Source organism: Eptatretus burgeri, chromosome 11, assembly GCF_056783735.1.
Source record: "Eptatretus burgeri isolate ZD-2024b chromosome 11, Ebu_testis_v1, whole genome shotgun sequence".
Taxonomy (NCBI): Eukaryota; Metazoa; Chordata; class Myxini; order Myxiniformes; family Myxinidae; genus Eptatretus; species Eptatretus burgeri.
The window spans coordinates 52984240-53005623 of NC_140971.1; the positions used below are offsets into that span (position 1 = coordinate 52984240).

Genomic DNA, 21384 nt, shown 5'->3' on the forward strand with positions numbered 1-21384 from the left:
GTTCCTCTCATGACCCCCTCAATATCATTGATTGATGGGCTTTTTTATGTCTCACATATTCCAAATGTCTTTTTCATGTTTGCCCATGTCCGTAAAGCGATGGGCTTTATTTTAATACCCCCATATACATGTGTCGTGGTGATGTTTACATAACTCTGAATTAAAAACGATTTTTTGATTTTATAGGTGAAAAAAACACAGAATGGTGTTTTTCACAAAAAAAAATCAAAAAAAAAATCGGTAGCTGCAGAAATTAAGAAATTGATTTTTGTAATCGGCACAAAATTCTGATTCGGAAATCATCCCCAAACCATTTGGACCCAGACACATGATTAATAGTGCCATAGCTCTTGAACGATACCGAATAGCATTCTACAGGGTGAGCCATAAGTCTCAGGATATGGTTTTAGCTGCTTATGCAAGATTTGTTTATACCATCTACCAGGGTGAGCCATACACCCCAGGAGTAATAACATATTGCAGTAATAAGAGCAATACATAATAACAGGAGTAATAATAAAATACTCGATAAAAGCCCGTCAACATTTACAGGTTGGAATTATTTTATTCGAAATATTCAGACTGGTAGACATGATGTTCTGTTGCAAGAAAAAGTGTGATTGTAAAATACAACATGTGCAAATGTTACCCCATTTTCTGTATCTTCTGGGACCTTTCATTTTGAGGGTACAGCCTCGTGAGCATGCCAAGGCCTGAAGCCTCGGCCTAGCGTCAGGTGTGCTTATATCTTCTTTATTTATTTGACATCACACGTATGTAAATGAACACTCGTTTTATGCTGTGCGTGTTACACATCACATGCAGTGAATATCACTTCCCTGCGCCTTGTATTTATTGTTATTTTTTAACGCTTCTGTACACCACTATTGAGTCACCGTGAACATTTCCAAAAGAAGAGACGTAATTGCTCTTTAATGGAAAGTATTTTTCGAGTTTTTTATCCTGAAAAAAAGACAGACCGTAGTGAACACACAAGTCGTGTTAAATAATTGGCTTTTAAAACCCTTCTTAAATCGTCCTTATGATGGGGGGCACACATCACACAAACAAATACACAAATATAAATTGTGTTATATTTGGTAGATTACAGAAATATAACAATTTCAATACCATCAGATTAGACATCGAGTGCATCCACATGCGATTTCATCATCTTCTTTGTGTTTCTCCTGTCGTGGTACCACAACACTGCTGCCAGCCTATCTTCCCACTGTAAATGGACTGTGTCTGCCATCTTGGTTTAATGTATTACTTGTATTCTCTGAAAACAAACAAACAGAAAACAGTATAAATATATGGAATAAACAAATCTTGTATAAGCAGCTAAAACTGTGTCCTGGGACTTATTTTTTTCTTTTCTTGTGTACATTGTCGAGGTTTGTATGAGAGATAATGCACAACACACAACAAGGGGGATGGAGGCAGGATACAAGAGGGGCCGGAGAGGGAAGGACAAAACAGTGGGGAATAGAGATATTAAGAGATATGTGCAGCCTTGGATTAACCATTAAGCAAAATAAGCACATGCTTAGGGCCTCAAGGGAAGAGGGGCCCCACAGAGATTTTCCAGTGCCAGATTTACTTATATGGACCATGGTGCAAATGTTGCAGCTGAACCAGGGCCCACAAAAAGGGGGCCCCACAATAAAAAAAAAAAAAAAAACGTATACAAGAATATTTTTTTTACACATTTTTTTTTATGCAATGCAATACTGATGCCGTAGCGTTTACTGTAAACAAACCTTATTGTAAGTTTTGTTTCATTTGGAAAAATAAAATTTCATTTTACGGTTTAGTATTGTTTTTATTTTGGATTACATATACAGTATATGGGGGTACTATAATCTTTTCTGTGCTTAGGACCTCTAAATGTCTTAATCCGGCCCTGGATATGTGGAAGGGAGAGGGGTGGGGGCAGCGAACACGGGGTGTACAAGATGGACATTACAGGGACTCATAGGACCTTACACGACAGGGAACTTTTGGGAAGGAAGGCATGGAATTTGAAGGAGGTGGGTTTGGGGTGGATTAACGGGGGTCGAAAAAATCGAGGTGTTGGATGGGGGAAGATAAGAGATGGTGGTGAACAGCTGTTTTGAAGACTTGGAGGGAGGATTGGAATTGAAGAGAGTGTGGGAGATTGTTCCAAAGGCGGGGGAAAAAAAAGGAATGAAAGAGTGAAGGTGAGCAGTGATTCGTGATCTTGGAAGTTTTACCAGAAGGGGGTTGCTGGCGGACCTTGAGTGCCCTGCAGAAATATGTGGCGGGGGGGGGGGGGAGGGGTGTGGCGACATATCGCAGAGAGAGCAGGGGGGAGACCGGAGAGGAGACGGTAGAAGACAGAAAGACCACCGACCTGTCTGCAAGTGAGAGAGTGAGAGGCCCAAAGACTCAGCCTCACTGCAGGAGATACCAATGATCCAAAATGATCATTAGTTATGACTCACCCTGTAGTTATGACTGAAATAGTTTGTTTATCAATGGCTCTTCTTTCAAAAGTGTAAATATATGGAACATGTAAAGTCTTTCATAAAGATTAAAAAAAAAACATCAGCTTCCCAAAATCATCATGTTTCATCATAGCGATTTCCATAATAACATTGTTATTCCCTTGTTGTAGCAAAGACGAGTCATAATTGCATTTATAACTCAGTGGTTGTGCTCGAGTTATTTTTTATTATTGCAGTCTCAAACATCGCATCGTCTTCAGTTGGCTATAAAAAAATACCGCAGGAATTCGCAAACAAAAAAAGAGAAATTATATAAGCTTAGAATGCATTATTCATGTCACCAAGCAGGTGGGTTTGCATTGAGAAACGAATTGCGTTTTAACAATTTGGACTCTCCAGATGCTCCTCCATGTAGAACAACGCTCAAAGCATCCAAAAAAAAAACAACATGTTATCTCATCTTACTGTCAAGTGAGTGGGCACGTGACCTGGTATGCAGATGTTTTGAAGCACATACTGTTTGCCACCTTTACATCTGATGATGATTCATTGCAGATCATCGACTTTGTGACATCTCATTCATTCCACAGAAGTATGGCATCCCATCCTCATATATGCTGAATGGACTCGAGTGCGAGCAAACAGGACAGGCAGCTTAATATCGCCTCCAAAGAACGTCACACTTCTTGATGCAACACCTTGCCTACAGAGAGAGTCGTTGCAGTCAAGTGTGATGCCGTTGGGAATCGAATCAAGAGGCAGACAGTCTGCTGGAAGGAATATAACCACTCCTCCGCACATAACATCTCATCTGGACGATGAGCCCAGAACAGGGAAGATATCTGCAATAGTCCAAGAAACGCCAATGTTTTTCCAACACGTTAGGAAGAAAAGTATTTCCTGTGTGTGTGTGTGTGTGTGTGTGTGTGTGTGTGTGTGTGTGTGTGTGTGTGTGTGTGTGTGTGTGTGTGTGTGTGTGTGTGTGTGTGTGTGTGTGTGTGTGTGTTTGTGTAATTTAAAATATAAATATTTGCCGTTTCTTCTCTGTATCTCATTCCAAAAACATTTTGAAGACCTTTCATAAAGCTTTATGCCACGAATACCTTTTTATCTCCAATTATTGTACGAAAGACACCTCAAGCCTGATTCTCCCAAAAGTTGCCCACCTTTGGAACAATAATTTAATACACATGAGGCAACAACGTATATTAGGCATATCTAAATCAAATGGAACGATATGTTATATACCGGTGAACTATCAGCATGATTTCTTCTTAAACTTTGTTCATTTGAATTTTGTTTTCCAAACACCATTAATTTACATTCACCTTCTTTTTCAACATTGATCCAAGGCTCCTGGAAGAGCTTATAAATAAATCACGCAAGACAAAGACATTAGTAGAAGTCAATTTATTGAACATGATTTATAAGGACACCAGTAAACAATGAACAAACCCATATGGTGTATGGGATGTTATCCTGGGTTTCCTGCATCATGAGCCAGAGGTTCCGATGAGAACGCTCCAGGTGAACCACCTGTGTGTTTATAGTTTCATTATATTGTGTTTTTTTTCTGTTTATACAGTATAATGGTAAAGTACACATTAACAAACCTGGATTTTGCTTGCCTGGGATGCAAGAAAACACATTTGCATCAAAAGCAAATGTGATGTAGATTGTAATTATCAGTAGTGATTATTCTGTCTATTAATAACTTATACCTATCTGTCAAGTCTCTTCAAATAAGCTTTTCCCTTTAAAAGCCCCACAAATACCCCAAAAATACCACTCACCCCATATAACTCTAATGGTTGTGCCCAGCTGGCACCCATAGTGCACTGCGAGAGACCCAGCACTTTTTGCTGAAGGGGTACCACCACAAAGTATTAGTACACCACAAAACTCTCGTCCAGTTCATTCAGTCCACCGGAGGGGAGGAGGGGTGGGTTTACCAGGTAGTAATCATTCTATCTACCAAAAACTTACACTTATGGGCTATCGTCCATAAGTTAATGGGAGATAGAATGATCACGACTGGGCCAGAGTTTTGTGGTCTACTACTGATTCATAACTTATACCTATACCGAGTCTCTTCAAATAAGATAGGTTGCCACCTTGTGGCAGTTGGTGGTGGGATGGCGAGAGTTACCCCCTCAGGGAATTACAATGGTTAGTGAGAGTTATGACTAGCTGTGGAGATGGAGGCTCCAGCAAAGGAAGATTGTGCAGCGAGCACATCTCTCAGGCAGCACAACACAATAAAGTCAGTACTTGCCCTGTAGGCCACCATTAGGATGTCATAAACGGAAGCACCATGGTAGAAAGCTCAGGAAGCGCCCATCTCTCTCGTGTCATGGGCCCTATTACTCTATCAGTAATGATGGCACCATCACCAGCTGCACGGATTGCTGATGCAATCCAATGTGAGATCGTATCACATGAAACTGCCTTATATGGTTCCCTCATACTGAAAAAGAGTTGGGGTAATACCAGCAAGTGCTATGGATGGTACAATTAGCACTGCAATGCCCTGACCGGGCATGCAATTTTCTTTTTCAGAGGAGGCGGATTGTAGGTTTTGGAGGACCACCTCCACTGAGGTCGAGGGTCTGCCATTGGTTTTTGTCCAATAGATTGGCATGAGTGATCAGCTTCACAGACCTTGGCTTGAAACAAATGTGGCCACTGGCCATGGTGAGAGCATGGATGGTGCTGCCTCTCTGTCCTGAGGCTATAGCTATGAGTAAGGCTGTCTTTTCTGGCAGATGCTGCAGAGATGCAGCCTCTAAAAGGTTCCAAATGGTGCCTGAGCCGAAGTCTTGAGAAGGAACCAGCTGTTTCGATCGGGGGCATATTCAAAAAGGACCTGACAAGTTTGGTAAGAACTCTCGATGATGTAACAGAAGATCTGTCCAGAAAACCTTTGTGAATTGCTGCAATAGCTGTGCAGTAACACTTAATTGTTTTGAAAGCTAACCCTGCATCAAAAAAGGAAGATGGAAGTCAGCCACCTTTCCTAAAGGGGCAACAACAAGATCCACCTCATGATCCAAGCACCATTGAAGGAAAGCTGCCAAATGGGAATCATAGGTAATTTAGGTGGATTCCCAATGGCACTGGGTGGTGAAAGAGGCACCCCTTCCAGAAAGGCTTGCCTCCTCCGCAGATCTCCTGAGAGATGCCACAGTATTAGTCAGGGATAGGCCAGGTTCCTGTGTGGAATTCCTGAGCAGGGTTTGGGAGAGGAGGTCCTCCATGGAAGGAAGGAGCCTCAATAACCCCACCAGGAGGCACAGAAGCTCGCCAACTTAGGAGAGTCTGGGAAACCTGGGAGCTACAATGAAGACCTACATTCACTCCTACTCTAACTTTGTGAGGGTTTGCGGGATTACCTGGAATGGTGGGAAGGCATACCAGACCACGGCCGTCCAGGAGATGGAAAATATGTCAATCACCCAAGCAGCCAGATCCTTTGTCTGAGAACAGTACACTGGAAGGTGGTGACTGAGTGACGAGACAACCAAGTCAATCTGTGGAGATGTGAAACACTTTAAATCATTGTTATGAGCTGTGGATGGAGTGTCCACTCTGATGGAAGGTAATGTCATCTTGACAGAAAATCTGTCAGTAAGTTGTCTTTCCCAGAATATATGCTGCAAAAAGATCCAAAGTCATACAGGCAGGTTCATCCCCAGGCGTCCATTGCCAGATGGCAAAGGGAGTAGGAGTGAGTTCCTCCCTGTTTGTTGATATATGCCATAATCATGCAGTTGTCCGTCTTGATCAGTATGAATTGCCTTTTCTCCACAGCTAGAAAACCACGAATAGCCAGCCCTCATCTCTAAGCGTGTTGATGTGAGCTCAAGCTTCTTGGTGGGGGGGGGGGCATGTTGGGGTGGGGACCACTTGCTGAACAAAGAATTGTGCTGACAGTGTGGTCCCAATTACTCCTTGAAGGCATCCATTGCTGTAACCACTGAAGGCAGATGTGGCCTGAATGGCTTTCCCACCAGGATGGTCTCTCAGCTGCTCCACCTCCTGAAGAGCTGCTTCAGCTCCTATGGGGGTTGGGGATGGGTAGGTTCAGGGGATCCCTTTGAAGAGAGTAGTGACATCGAAGGTACATCTGAACCAGTTGCATGTGGAACCTGCAATCCAGTATCAGATCTACTTGACTGGTGAGGAGGCCCAGGAACTTAAGCTATACCTTTGTCGGAGCCACTTGCAGTGATGTTAGTCGAGTTGACCTCGATTGGATCTTCTCTTTGAGGTGGGTGGTTGGACATACTAGCTGAGCTGGAATGTCTAATTCCGCCCCGAGGAAAGAATTGAATTGGGAAGGAGTCAAACTGGACTTCTCCCAATTGATAAAGGAGCCAAGAGATTTGACCAATGTGATGGTAATCTGCAAATGGTTCTGGAGGAGTGAGTTGCTGACCATGCCACTTGCTACCAGCTGTGAAGGGTACAAAAAATTATGGTGTTTTTTTGAGGAAGTGTCACTAGCACCAACTGCACCAGTCTGGTGAAGATTCAGGGGTGGGCATCAGGCCAGAGGGCAGGGTGGTGTATCTGAAAACCCAATCCCCCATGGCAAACCCCAATAGATGAAGGGACTCAGCATGCATGGGAACATGCAGATATGCATCTCTTAAGTCCAGGGTTACTGCTCAATTCCTTGGCTTCGGGAGTTGCAGAATGGAATTAAGTGTATCCATGCGAAAAGAGGGGCTGCAGAATTACTGATTTATCTCCTTTTAATTCAAAACCATCTGCAGTCTGATGATGCATTTGGGGATGAGGAATACCATCGACAGACATAGACCATGGTCCTCATAAACCACTTTCCCTCCTCGATTGCCCTTTTCATAAACCACTTTACCTCCTTGGGCATAGACCACGATAGACAGGAAAAGACCACTTTACCTCCTCGGTTGCCCTTTTCTCAACAAGGGTCTGGATTTCAATGACCACCACTTGTCATGCTGTAGGATCCTGTGGTAAGGTTGTTTCTCTGTGAAAAATGCCTTCTGGGAGGGGTGACTCCAATTTGACTATGAAGCCAATGGAGACAATTGACAAAACAAATTTGTCACTCTTGATCAGAGTTGGCGACTCGAGTCGCAACATTTTGCCACTTGTGACTCGATTCGGACTTGCGACTTGCTTGCGACTTACTTGCAACTTGAGTTCATAATGACTTGTTCACAATGTTCGAAAAATAATTGTTGAATAAACATTGAATCAAAACGGGGTTAAAGTGAATGGTATATGATTTTCAGTCATTGGCATTGGAGTTCACTCAGTGACGAGATATACCTTGTATGTGTGTATTTGCAGCATGCCAAAGGTCATGGTTGCTGAGTTGCATGACACGAAGGTTAAAGGGATGTCCACTCTCCAGACAGCACAAAGCACTCCATGTCCAACTGGAAAGCACCAGTCTTACCAAGGTGGGAAGCACAACTTTATTCAACTCACTTGCGTGGATCAGCTCACTCAGCTCACCTCTCCACACGTCATTGCAGAGATTGTCACAGATTTGCTGTGTTGGCATGATTTACACCAATCATAATACACACATTTCTTTTGTACAAATTTATTTGTAATATTGGTGAGATATTTATTTGAAATGTATTTGTTATGAAAAGGTCCAAGGGGTCTAAATGGTATTAATGTTCAAGAGGTCTTTTGGGTCTTCAGGGTCTTTTTGGGTCTTCAGGTCATTTTGGGGTCTTTGGGTCTTCAGGGTCTTTTGAGTTATTTTGGGTCTTTTGGGATATTTTGGGTCTTCTGAGCTTCCCAGGCAGGGTGATTCATCAATGTGTGTGCTGTCCCTCAGATGGACATTAAATGGATGTCCCATCTGCCAGGATTAATTGGTGGATGTTCAAGATCTCATGGTAACCTTCACAAAGAGTAGGTGAGCTATCACCGGTACTGTAGCCAAATTCCAAATTCCTGCCCAAACCAGCAGAGGGCATTGCATCAGTGGCACAGCCACGCCCTCAGCCAATGATGCTACCCTGCAGCCTTGTGCTGCATACGAACGAAGAAGAAGAAGAAGAAGAAGATGAAGAAGAAGAAGAAGAAGAAGAAGAAGAAGAAGAAGAAGAAGAAGACGAAGAAGAAGAATGGTGGCCGGCAAGTGACCCCAAACAACAGTGGCACATGCATTGGCAGAGTGAGCAAAGACTTGCTCTCTGCCAATTTGCCTAAACCACTACCGTGGAGATGGATGTGACAGTGTTCTCAATCTGTGTGGTATGCACTGAGCTTCCTGTCTTCAGGTATGGCCTTCAGTCAGACTCCATACAAAAAGATTGTAGACATCCCTGGTATGTAATAAGGCACAAGCTGGTTCTAGCTATGACTGAAGAGAACCTCCACCTTTCCTAAAGCGCATAAATGACCTGAAGCAGAAAGTTTGGGAATGGTTCTGATCTACTACGATACACTTTGTCAAACATTCTAATGCTGGGGAGGGACAAAAAAATGGCAAAATATTTTCTGTAATCTTCTGGTATGAAGTGAAAAGCATGTTTCACACCTGGAGTGACCGATTTGAGTGGATGCTCGGTGCAAAGTGAGTCATACATAGTTCTCTTCGTAATGAGCAAAAATCAGATTCCCCAGACATCCCAACTGACTGAAGGCCGTGGTGGCTTTTGACCGATCACATGGCAAAAATATTCAGCTTCTCGTGTCTGTGGTGCCACTTGAGGGAGATAACGGCATCACAAGGCTACTGCCTCAACCCTGCCTACATCACCTGCTGCACCTCTCTGTGATTTGCCTCAGCAGAAAAGGAAGCAGATTCTGCTGAAAGGTAGGAAAAAGCAAAAATAGAACCAAGATCTATGGTATCACTTCCGCTGCTCCCCGGAAGGCTGAGCTCTCACTTTACGTCGGAAGATGGAGCCCCAAGAGCTGCTGGTGTCTTACTCTTTTGCTGGCTGTTTGTAGCAGAAGGCTGCTGAAAGGGAAGCTCAGGAACCAAACCCTACTCAAGGCCCACTGCAGAATTTGTATAAACATCTTAAAGAGGGGGTCTGTGCCCTCACCATCATTCCTGCTTGCAACCATTTCCTCTTCTTTTAGATTGGGCCAGTCTAGCTTGGAAACCTCGCAGCCACCCACTGGTCAGATGTCAGCAAAGATTGAGCATGATGATCTTGAAGAGAAAAGAGATGAATCACATTTGAGAAGAGAGATCTTCCCTGGAGCTGTGGTTGAACAACTCTTCAGAGCAACTCAAGGGTCTGGGAACAATCTCGAAGGGGCTTGCACCAACTTGCAGTTGATTTAGCCTTTTCTTTCCTCATCATGACCATGGAAGAGTCCATCCCAGGGTCCAAATGCATCTGCCTGCTGTATACAGAATGAGGTTCAGTCCCTTAAGAGGACTGTCTGAAGAAGATGAAGGGTCACCATGGGCAGTCAGGATAAAACCAAAAGAAGTCGGGGAGATCATCCCCGTCAGGTTGTGGTATTGTGTAACCGGGCAGGGCAGCACTGCCTGTTCATGGGAAAATGGTGGGGACACCACTGCCTGGAGGTTTGGGGGAACTGTTGTTGGTTCTGCAGTTGTGACCAGGGGGAGCACCCCTGAGAGTAGGCTTGAAGCAGACTGTGACTGTTTTCCCATGAACAGGCAATGGTGACTGTGCTGCCTTGTGCCAAAGTAAAGAGCCACCCTGACTGGCTCCTCAAGGAGGGAGCGAGAGTTTGGGTTAGGGTTCATGGTTACTTTATGAACGTTGGTAAGTGCCAATTGATGAAGACAACAAAGTAATTGCCAAAAGCCTGGAAAACTGGTGGAAAAAAGAAAAGAAAAAAAACACTGCTTAGTTTAAACTCGGTGAGACAAAATTTTGAAACTCAAAAGTTTGAGTCTGAGTTGAAAATCATTATTGTTATGAAATAATTTTCCAGAACGGCTGGGAGGCAAGGTCACAAACACTGTAAACCCAAAGGAAAGAAACATTACACAACCCACAAAGATTTTTTTTTAACGTGTGAAGCACCTTAAAGATTGGAACGATGAGACTCACATGGGGAAATAACCATAAGATAGAAATCCGAAGGGATGAGGCCTCATTGAAAGAAGGATGCAAATATAAAAAGGGATTTATCTGCAGTGTTAAGTACAGTACGATATATAATTCAGTTAAAACGAGAATGCCACTTAGTAGAGCGCATACCTCCACCATGCTGACCAGGTGACCTTTTGTATCCCACTGATGGGCTGGATCTGGATCTGGACCGGAACCAAAATATAATCGACTTGTTCTTGTAGCCGACCCAACTCATGCACCAAGCTTTGTCATAACTCATCCACAACTTTTGAAATATCATGTTACATATCGTTTTTGGTCCCATCTTTCAATGTAATGGTAAAGAATCGCTTGTGAAATAATAAAAAAATTATCGTATAAGGATCTTCACCAAAATCGAATCAGTTCGTCCTTGTCACACACCAACCTGTCCACCAGGTTTTGTCCGAATCCGTTCATTACTTTCTTTTTGAGAGATTTTGTTCACAGACAAACAAACAAACAGGGTTGAAAATGTAACATCCATTCACTTTCAGTGGTGGAGGAAATAAAATAAATATTCCAAAGGGTGTAGAAATTTTTTTGGGGGAAATTTACTGTTATTGAAGCAGAATCTTTTACACCACCTTATCCAACATGGTACATTAGTTCTTCATGCTTGCTGTTTGTGTCCTTCATGACATTCTTAAAACTAGAACGGGCACTCGGTAGAGCGCATACCTTCGCCGCCGCTACTTTTTTCCAGGCACATTTGAAAAACGTCATTTAAAAACGTCCATGACGTCACAACCATCAGTCCGATGGACGTCAAATTTGGTGTGAGACGTCATTGAGGGCAGTCCAACAAAATGGAATGATAAACACTGAAAAAAAATCGAAAGTTTAAAAATGACGTCATCTTGTGACGTCATTTTGACGCACTTCCAATGACGTCACTACCAATCGCGGACTACCATCCTGAAAGCTCTTATTTCACGGAACATTTTAACGTTGGTTTCATGTCAATAGCTCTATTAGATCTCAAGTTATGCCTACAAGTATATTTTGACCTTGAGTGTGACCTTGACCTTGACCTTGACCATAGAGTTAATTTGCAAAACCTGTTCATAAATAAGCAGATATTTTGGTACTGATCATAATGCCTGGATTTGGAACAATTTCCTTTTCAAATTACATAGATATTTGAATATAAAATATCAGGACATTTTAGCCACAATTGAAAAACGTTATGTTCAAACGTCAATGACGTCATAACGGTCAGTCTGAACGACGTCAATTTTGGTGTGTGACGTCCTTAAGGTAAGTCCTACAAAACGGTATGATCAAAACTGATGAGTTCGAAAATTGAAAATTTACGTCATCTTGTGACGTCATTTTGACGCACTTCTAATGATGTCACGTCAAATCTGACACTACGTACCTGAAAGGTATTTCATTGTGGAACAATATGGCGTTAGTTGCATGTCGATAGCTGTCTTATGAAGGAAGTTATGCTCAAAAGTGTGTTTTTGACCTTTTCATGACCTTGACCTTTGACCCGATCGCTCCCAAAATCTAATCAAATCGTCCTTGGATAATCACGAATCATCCCACCAATTTTCATGCAATTCGGTTTAATACTTTCTGAGTTATGCGAATAACAAACAAACACACATATTCACAAATAAATAAATACACAGCGACCAAAACATAACCTTTTGCAGAATGCGAAGGTAAACAGTAAGTTTCCTGTTTGGTATGATTTTCAATTTTGTCTGACTACCAGGCAGGTGGACAGAGTAAAGAAATTATCTCACTCCTCTCTGCGCATGTGTGATCAGAACCAATTTCGAGACAATGTACGGTAAAATTAAAGGTTTGTTTAATGATTCATGTGCAAAATATAACTTTCAATTCAAATTTAGTTGTTCCTTGATCATAAACTGACGTTTGCAGACAGACAGACAGAAGTGAAGCAATTGCTTAACCCAACTTCTCACTTCACACGTGCGTGGGGTAAACATAAAAAGAAAGAAATAACTTTTACTGCTCAATAAGGACCAAGTTCAATACTGTCCAAGTGCTGTTCAATAATCAGGATGACCACGTTAGTTTGGGTAGACACTTACTAGATACTTGCTCACTGTATTCACAGTCAATTCCATGATGACTACCAATCTAATTTGCATGTCATTACATTTATACTCCCAAAAGTCTGACAGGTTCGTGCAGAGGGAGCACACTTACCTTTGAGCTCTCTCGTCTGGGTTTGATTCCTGGCCAAGCTGGATAGAAACTGTGAGAGTGGTTCTTCACAGGCAACTGGGCATTGCATCACAAAGTGTGCTGTTCCTCAGATAGACGTGAAGCTTGGTTTGCTATCTGCTAGCATTAGTTTGTGAATGTCAATCCAGTATTAGCTAGACTAAGCTATCAGGAGTGATTGAAGTAGACAGCACTTTTTACATTTAGTTAGGGAATTTTAGCAAATTGTATTGACCATCTGTGAAAAAATAGCTTATCAAAAAATTTATTCACTAACGTATTCATCGAGGTGTCTACTAACACCTATCAATTAGTGCAAACCCAAATCCTTGTGGAAAATTCTGGGGAGCCAATCAAAGTTTGGGTGCTCAGAGGGCCTGCACGAAAAAATCAGAAAAATTAACTTTTTCCAATATTGACTTGTGGGATGTCAATATTGACTTGTGGGGTTTTTTGGAGTGCTGAATTGATTCCAACCATTAGATTTGAGGAAAAATGAATCCCTGGCCGTAAAATATTGATATGATAAATTTTTAGATATCTCAGACTGTGTTTTGCGGTAATTTGGCTCAATTGATTCCGATTGTTCAAATTGTGCTGAAACAAGCATAGAACATTTTTGAAACCACTGCTATATTGTTGGTTATACTTGTGCTCATGATCAGTAGAATTATCTGTGTTAGCTGACATTAGCTAAGAGCTTTTAGCTATAAAATTATGAGCCAAAATGAGCCAGGGACACATGGCCAACCTAGCTGTGTCTCAACCGCCTCAGGACTGGAGTTGGATGCTGCAGAGTCCTAATGCAGAAGTGAGGATATAATCAAAACGGCCCTATCGATTGTGACTGTGGACAGGCTCCTCAAACAATGCAGCATCTCCTGGATTGCCCTCTCTTACCAGAACCTTTGCAGATCAGATGGCTTGAAGGCCCTCAACTCCTGTGCCAGATCCTGAGTTTTACACTGGCTGTGAAAAGTGCAGCGACATGAAATAAGAAGAAGACGAAGTCTAATTACTCAATAGTGCAGAAGAAAAAGAAGAAGAAGGAGAAGAAGGATAAGAAAAAGCATTATTACTCAATAGTGAAGAATCACTTTTAAAAAATTTAAATTATTGTATCCGGATCCAGATCTTCACCAAAATCTAATCAATTTGTTCTTGTCACACACCCAACCTGTTCACCAAGTTTTGTTCGTATCTATCCACAACTTCTTAAGATATCCTGTTCACAGACAGACAAACAAACACAGATGAATACTTAACCTCTGTCCACTTTCGGTGGCGTAGGTAACAAGTTCGTGAAAGAAGAAGGCACGACATCTGAAATGCCCTTCCGATTATTCAAAATTTCCAGGTGTTTCCTTGAATTGCAGAGGGTACATGTCTAAATTCCATGGCCCATGTTTGCCTGTTTTAGTGCTTTAATGCCTTTATCCTACTGCACCTAGTGTAGTCAAGGTTTTGTTTGCAAGAAGAGAATGTTGTTTATTTTTTTTAATGTTACCCTTATATCTCCCAAAGCATTTCAGTTAACTAAGAGAAAAATCAAGCTCATTGTACATATTTGCCTGGTGTTGGCTCAATGGTTTGGGTGGTAGGCTTGTGATCCGAGGATCCTGAGTTCAAATCCCATTCACTGTTGAATTAATACCAGATGGGGTTGATTCTGCCTGTTATCCTTACGAGGTTAGCAGAATGAGTACCAGCTTGCTGGTATCCTGTGTCGGAGTGGTGACCCATCCAGGATTGTGCACAATAGCCAAGGAGACTGCTTTGGCAGCACCAACCCTCTGCACAGAGTATGGTCCCGATGGATGGATAGTACATATGCTTCAGGGTACAAGGAGTAAACGGTAAAGCAAACCTTGCCTAAGACATGTGGGATGCATTATGATGGAAACAACGGGATGTGGAATCGTTTCACCAGATGGTTGATACAAATCATATGTATATGTTCGTGACAGGTTCAACGGGATGAAAATATGTTACCAAAAGACACATTCATGGAGTCACAGCAGAATAAACAATGAAATAATTATTTACTCTTGCTAATGCTGTAATTCCCCCCCAGCCATTAATATTTAAATTAGAAAATATATAAATTGCTGCTGTTCCAAATCAGCAATTTTAATTGCTGAACCAATACAAGGGTTTGCATTCTAAATCATGTGAATGCGAAATAACTGAGATTGTTTAAAAATATGCATTAGTTCGTCGTCTTGACCAAAATATTTTTAAAAATACAATCGCTTATATAATATTAAAGCATCCAGAGCAAACATTTTTTAATTTTCACAATTTTATTCCACAAGTAACATATATTTTAAATACTACTACGACAAGGACTTCTACTACTATACTACGACTACTACTACTACTACTACTACTACTACGTTAACAATTTCCACCTTCCTTTAATGCCTGGTGTTGGTTTAACGGTTAAGGGTCCTGATTTTGAGCTCCTGTCGTGCCGTTAAGATAACAACACCAGGTGGGCTTCACTCAGCCTGTCATCCTTGCGAGGTCGACAAAATGAGTTCCAGATTACTGGGAAGAATGAGCCATTCGAGTATCCTGCGTCGGAGTGGCGACACGTCCCAAGGATTGTGCACACTGGCCAAGGAAAACTGCTTCGGCAACCCGATGTGTCTGAAGACGACAAATTAATGTTTTTTTTCTCTGTTGGTGGAATGGGCCGGGGAAGGTTTTGGCCCAAGTTTTTTTACGAACTGGCTATCTAGGCCAGACATTGGAATGAAGGTGGCAGGAATTCAAAATTTGTTCAGAGGGACCGACGATAACTTCTCGACTGTGCGTGAAAGACATAGTCTAGTGGGATCTTTACCATACTACAACGCCCAGTTTGGTCCTCCAAATTAATGTCCATCTGATGGATGATATATGCAATGATGCCTCACCCTACTTTACATGTGAAACATAGGTGTGACCATTTCTAGCTGGGGTCGAGATTCAAACCCAGCTTAGACACATCAGCGCGGAGTGAACACACCCCTAGACTAGTCTCCCAGTCCTTTAAAGAATCGCCTTACCGACTGGAATATGAATACACACAAGGAACTTTGGCGCAGGAGGAGGCTATTTGGCCCATCATGCCCACTTTGCACCAACCCAAGTATCATCACCCATCCACATTCAAGTTCTGAATCATGTAAACATGCCAATATCCCCATATCGATATACAGGAACTCCAATATATCCTGGAGGAGGAGAAGATTGGGACCATACTCTGTGCAGAGCGTTGGTGCCGCCAAGGCAGTCTCCTTCGCTATTGAGCACAATCCTGGACATGTCGCCACTCCGACACAGTATAACGGTTAAGGGTCCTGATACAGCATGCTGGCACTCATTTTGCCGACCTCGGAAGGATGGCTGGCAGAATTAACCCCACCTGGTATTAATTCAACAGTTTCAACAGTTTCAAGAGTTTCAACAGAGCGGGATTTGAACTCAGGACCCAAGGATCCAAAGCCCTCCACCCTAACCATGAAGCCAACACCTGGTGTTTATATATATATATATATATATATATATATATATATATATATATATATATATATATATATATATATATATATATATATCCAGCTACCTATCAAAATCCCATTTTAACTTATCTACCCCCTCGACTGCCACCACCGATTTGGGTAGACCATTCCATGCATTAACCACTCTCCGACTGAAAGATCCCTGTCTTAAAACTGTCCTAACTCTCATCTTCTTTACCCTCAAGCTGTGAATGGCCTCTGGTCCTAAAACTGTCCACTCTGCTGAAAACTCCGCTGCTCCTATCATGTCCACACCCTTCATTATATTAAACATCTCAATGAAATCCCCTCATAATCGCCTCCTTTTTAATGACTGATTCCTGTCAACTTCAGCCGTCCCAAAGATGCGGTGACCAAAACTGTGCATAATTTTCTCGATGAGGCCTCTCAAAATTACTCGACAATGTTAACACTACCTTCTTTGATTTATAATTTATCCCCCTATGAAGATAACCTAAAACCCTATTTGCTTTACATATTTCTGCCTGGCACTATGCTGTCTGCTAACTCCCCCCCCCCAACCGTATCGATTCTTACCTCGTACTTCTCCTGTGTGACACGTTTCACGTCTGCATGTGACGTCATGTAATCCCTGCTTTCGTTATTCTTACCCCCTACCCCAGCACCTTACACTTCTTTATGTTAAACTACATCTGTTAATCTTTTACCCAATCTATTAAAGTATCTGGACCTTTCTGAATCTGACCACCACCCCCGCTGCCCCCACCCCCACCACAATCCAAATCGTTGATGAATAAAAAAAATGTAAATCTCATAAATAAAATTGATCATTCATCTTTCTGACTGTCTGTCTTTCTGTTTGTTCACGTTTTTTGCAAAGACCGCTGAGCCGACAACCCCAAATTTTGCAGACACACCAAGTCGGAACTGGGGATTGTCCTAAGGGTATTTTCATCCACCACCTCAGTCTTTAAAGACCTCAAAGCCCCTTTAGACCCCAAATACCATTTCGACCCCGAAGAACTGTAAGACCACCAAAGACCTATAAGACAATGACCTCAAAGACCCTTTAATACCTCCAATATGCTGAATACCCAAAAGACCACTAAAATCTTTAAGACCCTGAAGACATTTAAGTCCCTGAAGACCCAAAAGACCCTTTGGACCCCAAAGTCTGTAAGATCCTTTAAGAACCTTTAAGAACTGACCCCTGAGGTACCCCACTACTTACATCCTTCCGGAAAGACATCCTCCCACTCACAGCCACTCTTTGCTTCCCACCACAAAGCCAGTTTGTAATCCAATTAGCTACCTGACCAGCCACTCCACAAGTCCCATCCTATGTGGTACCTTATTGAACGCCTTCTGAAAGTTTCAATAGACTAAATCCACTGCACTTCCCTCATCCACCGAATCAGAAAAGACTTTACGGAGCCCAATACATTTGTCAAATATGATCTCCCTTCGGTAAATCAGTGCTGACTGCCTTTAATTAGATTTTCGTTTTTCAAATGTTTCCCCATACGTTCCTTAATTAATGTCTCCAACATTTTTCCCACAACTGAAGTTAAGCTAACAGGTCTATAACTCTCCAGTTCTTCTCCGGATCGTTTAGCAGTGAGATTGAATAGCATGGTCTTACGAGTGTTAATATTATCTTCTTTGATTTATAATTTGTTACCTCGTACATTTGTGACCCTCTAATGCTCTGGTGCCTGTCCTTCCTCCAAGCGCTGTTAAAGATTTCTGCTAACACCACGCTGATCTGCTCTGCCACCTCCGTCAATACTCTTGGATGTGTATTATTGGGTCTGGAGCTTTATCATCCCTTAATTTTCTCACTCTTTCTTCACTTCCTCTGTTCCAACTTGTTCATTCAGACCCAACATGATTAGCTCTCTTCACTTCCTCCATTCCAACTTGGATCTCTTCTAAAAACGCTTACTCACCCATGAGATAGATACTCCAAGCAAGTGAAAGTTGCCCTAAGTGTTCCTGGGTAAATGTAGAAGCAAAACAACGTTTTTTAAAAAGTCTGCCATCTCACCCTCATCATACAACACTTCTCCGAAGCAGTAGGGAAAGGTGGGGCAAAATGGCCACGTTAAGCTTTGGGGTAAATTGCTTATGACCAATATCAATTATTTTAAATGCTAAGATTGCTTTCATGCTTTCATAAAATTCAGTTTATTAAGAACGATATAACTTCCAATGGGACCAACAGTGTCAAACAATTGTAGCCAAAATTTCATCATTACTTCAGACATTAAATCCTTCCTCTTCTCCAATGGCTTGATTTCTGATCAACAATTTGGTTTCAGACCAGTTCACTCTACCGTGGATTTGCTGCTTCTGCTCTCCCAACAATGGATGGAGGTTCTCAATTCTAGACATTAAATCAATGCCACATCCCTAGACATATCACATGCTTTCAACACGGTCTGGCACCCTGCCCTGCTCAACAAACTCTCTTCCTATGGTACCCAAGGCCATCTCTACTCATGGCACGCAGACTTCCTCTCCTGTCACAGCCAATGTGTGGCCTTCAATGGAGTTCTCTCATCCCCTCTTCCTGTCCAGGTTGGAGTACCTCAAGGCAGTGTTCTGGGCCATGTTCTTTTTCTGGTTTTCATCAATGATCTCTTCAACTCCCTGAAAAATCCTTTCTATTTATTTGCTGATGACTCCACCCTCTGCCGTACCATCTGACATCCCTCAGACCAGCAAGACGCAGCTTCTTCGCTCTCTGCAGATCTGGATAAAATCACAAACTGGTCCAACACATGGAACATGTCTTTCAATCCTGACAAATCTCACACTCTCACTGTGTCTCTCAAAAAGGACCATTTGGAACCCCCCTCTACTTTCTCAACAATCCTCTGAAAGAAGTCCTTTCATTCAAGCTTCTGGATCTCACTATCTGCCATGATCTTTCATGGGAAAGCCACATTTCCAACTTGGCCTCCAAAGCCAGTCACCGACTAGGTATCCTCCGTCATGCAAAGTCCTTCCTCGACCCACCTGAGCTCCTGACCACATGCACAGCTTTGGTCTGCAACCTGATGGAGTACTGCTATCACCTCGAGACTGGTGCTCCTGCCTCTCACATTTCTCGGCTTCACGCTGTGGAAACCAAGGCATTTAGGATAATTGGTATCTCCGGTGGTGAAGCTGAGTCTTTGGGCCTCTCACTCTCTCAATGCAGGCAGGTCGGTGGTCTTTCTGTCTTCTACCGTCTCCTCTCTGGTCTCACTGGAAGGTCCTGAAGTTCCTTGTTGTGTAAGGTCCTGAAAGTTCCTGTAATGTCCATCTTGTTTACCCTGTGTTCCCCTCCCCATCCCTCTCCCTTCCACAGATCACCTAATGTCTCTGTTCCCTACTGTTTTGTCCTTCCCTTTCCCACCCTCTTGTCTCCTGCCCCCCTTGTTGTGTGTTGTGTGTTCGCTCTCATACGAGCCTCGACAGTGTATACAAAAAAAAATCCTAACGGAAATTGGGCCATTTTGCACACCAGGTTGGGTAAAATGGCCCTTAACTATGGGGGCAAAATGATAAATGATAACCTGAGTACACTAGTTAAACACTACAAAACTTGAAATTGGACACATTGAAGTGTATAAGTCAAAAAGAGCAGATGGTTGGCTTTTAACTTCAGCATCGAAACATGGACATAAAATCAACGATGATAGACAATATTGCGATGTGGATACACCACATGTGAAATCTATCATCATCATCATTGTCAACCCAGGCACAATGTCACCTGTAATCTACTCACCCAAAATTGCATACAAAATTCGAAAAACAAAGTCGTCATCCCAATCATCAACCACAGAACAGCCATCGGGTGTCCACTACTGATGAGCAGTACTCTGGATCCATCCTTCATTTGTATTGCTATAAAGGTCAGAGCAAAAACGGCATGGTGTCCTCATCCTGAAACTCGCTTGATGAACTTTGTTCTTTCTTTCCTTTCTTTCTTTTCAGCCTTCTCTTGGTCTGTTTCTTCCTCTCCCTTTTCTTCGTCAATTTCATCCATTATTTTTCTGCCTGTTTTTCTTCTCGCTGCTTTTCATTTCACCTTCTGCACTTCTGCCTTCCTCTTTGCTTCTGCCACTTCATCAATTGTTTTTTGTATGGACTAGATGTCAAATGAACAGAAGAGGACGCTTCGAATTTTCGCTTCGTTCCTTTAAAGTGATTGGCCATAGGAGGTGGAGATATATGGTAGGGTTAAATAAAGTCAGAAGTAGGGCTACTCTGTGTGGCATAATCACATGCTTCCACAGGAATCTGACTCAGGTGTGGCATATGCAGGTGTGGGTGTGTGTTGATCTGCATCACCTCCATCAGGTCTGGGTATGACTAGGCCACCAACAGCAGGTCCCGGTTGTACTGGGTCACCACCTGCAGACCTGGGATGGACTGGGCCAGCACCAGCAGGTTCAGGTTCAGGTCACCACCTGCAGGCATTTGAAGTGCAAGTTCTTAACGCAGAAAGAGAAAACTTCGGAGCCAATATTTTCTTGCTATTTCATTCTTGAACGGATGGTTCAGTCAATTTCCCACTGCCAGTTTGTCAGCCAATCAACGGAACACTGTAGTACTTACACCGAACATGGTTTCCTCCATGTGTCGTATATACCGAACCAACTCCGATTCCATTTCATCAGTAACTACCAAGGGATTTGAATGCACCTTTGGCAGATTTGTTTGTGTCCTTGTGACATCGTTTCAGGGTAGAAAGGGGGAATCCCAATTGTTTAGTGGCCTTCATATAGCCTATCTCAGCACATTTTACTGCCTGAAGCACTGACCTCATAGCTTCAGCAGTCCAAGATTGGCGATCTGTTTTTCTGGAATGATTGCAAGGTATTTTGTTTTTTAATTGAAAGAAATATCATGAGAAATAAGGAGTGCATGAATATCTGAAACGATGACAGAAACGGATAAAAACTATCATATTTGAAGCAAGGGGCAAAATGGCCCAGTAGGCCATTTGGACCAATCAGAAGTGGCCTGTTTTGCCCTGGAGGAAGTCAACAGAACAAAACCTCATCAACTGGAAACCCTGAGTTTGAA

The 21384-nt window shown here is 42.5% G+C and overlaps 1 long non-coding RNA gene across 1 annotated transcript in view; it reads right to left on the reverse strand.

Annotated features, from left to right (window-relative positions):
- Positions 1 to 558: 558 nt before the first annotated feature.
- Positions 559 to 21384, reverse strand: part of LOC147017081 (uncharacterized) — a 52104-nt gene continuing 31278 nt past the window's right edge. Inside the window, exons 2-3 of the long non-coding RNA XR_015049716.1 lie at positions 20647 to 20765; positions 559 to 1282 (exon numbers count right to left, since the gene is read on the reverse strand). This is a non-coding gene — a long non-coding RNA (uncharacterized LOC147017081). The remainder of the gene's footprint in view (positions 1283 to 20646; positions 20766 to 21384) is intronic.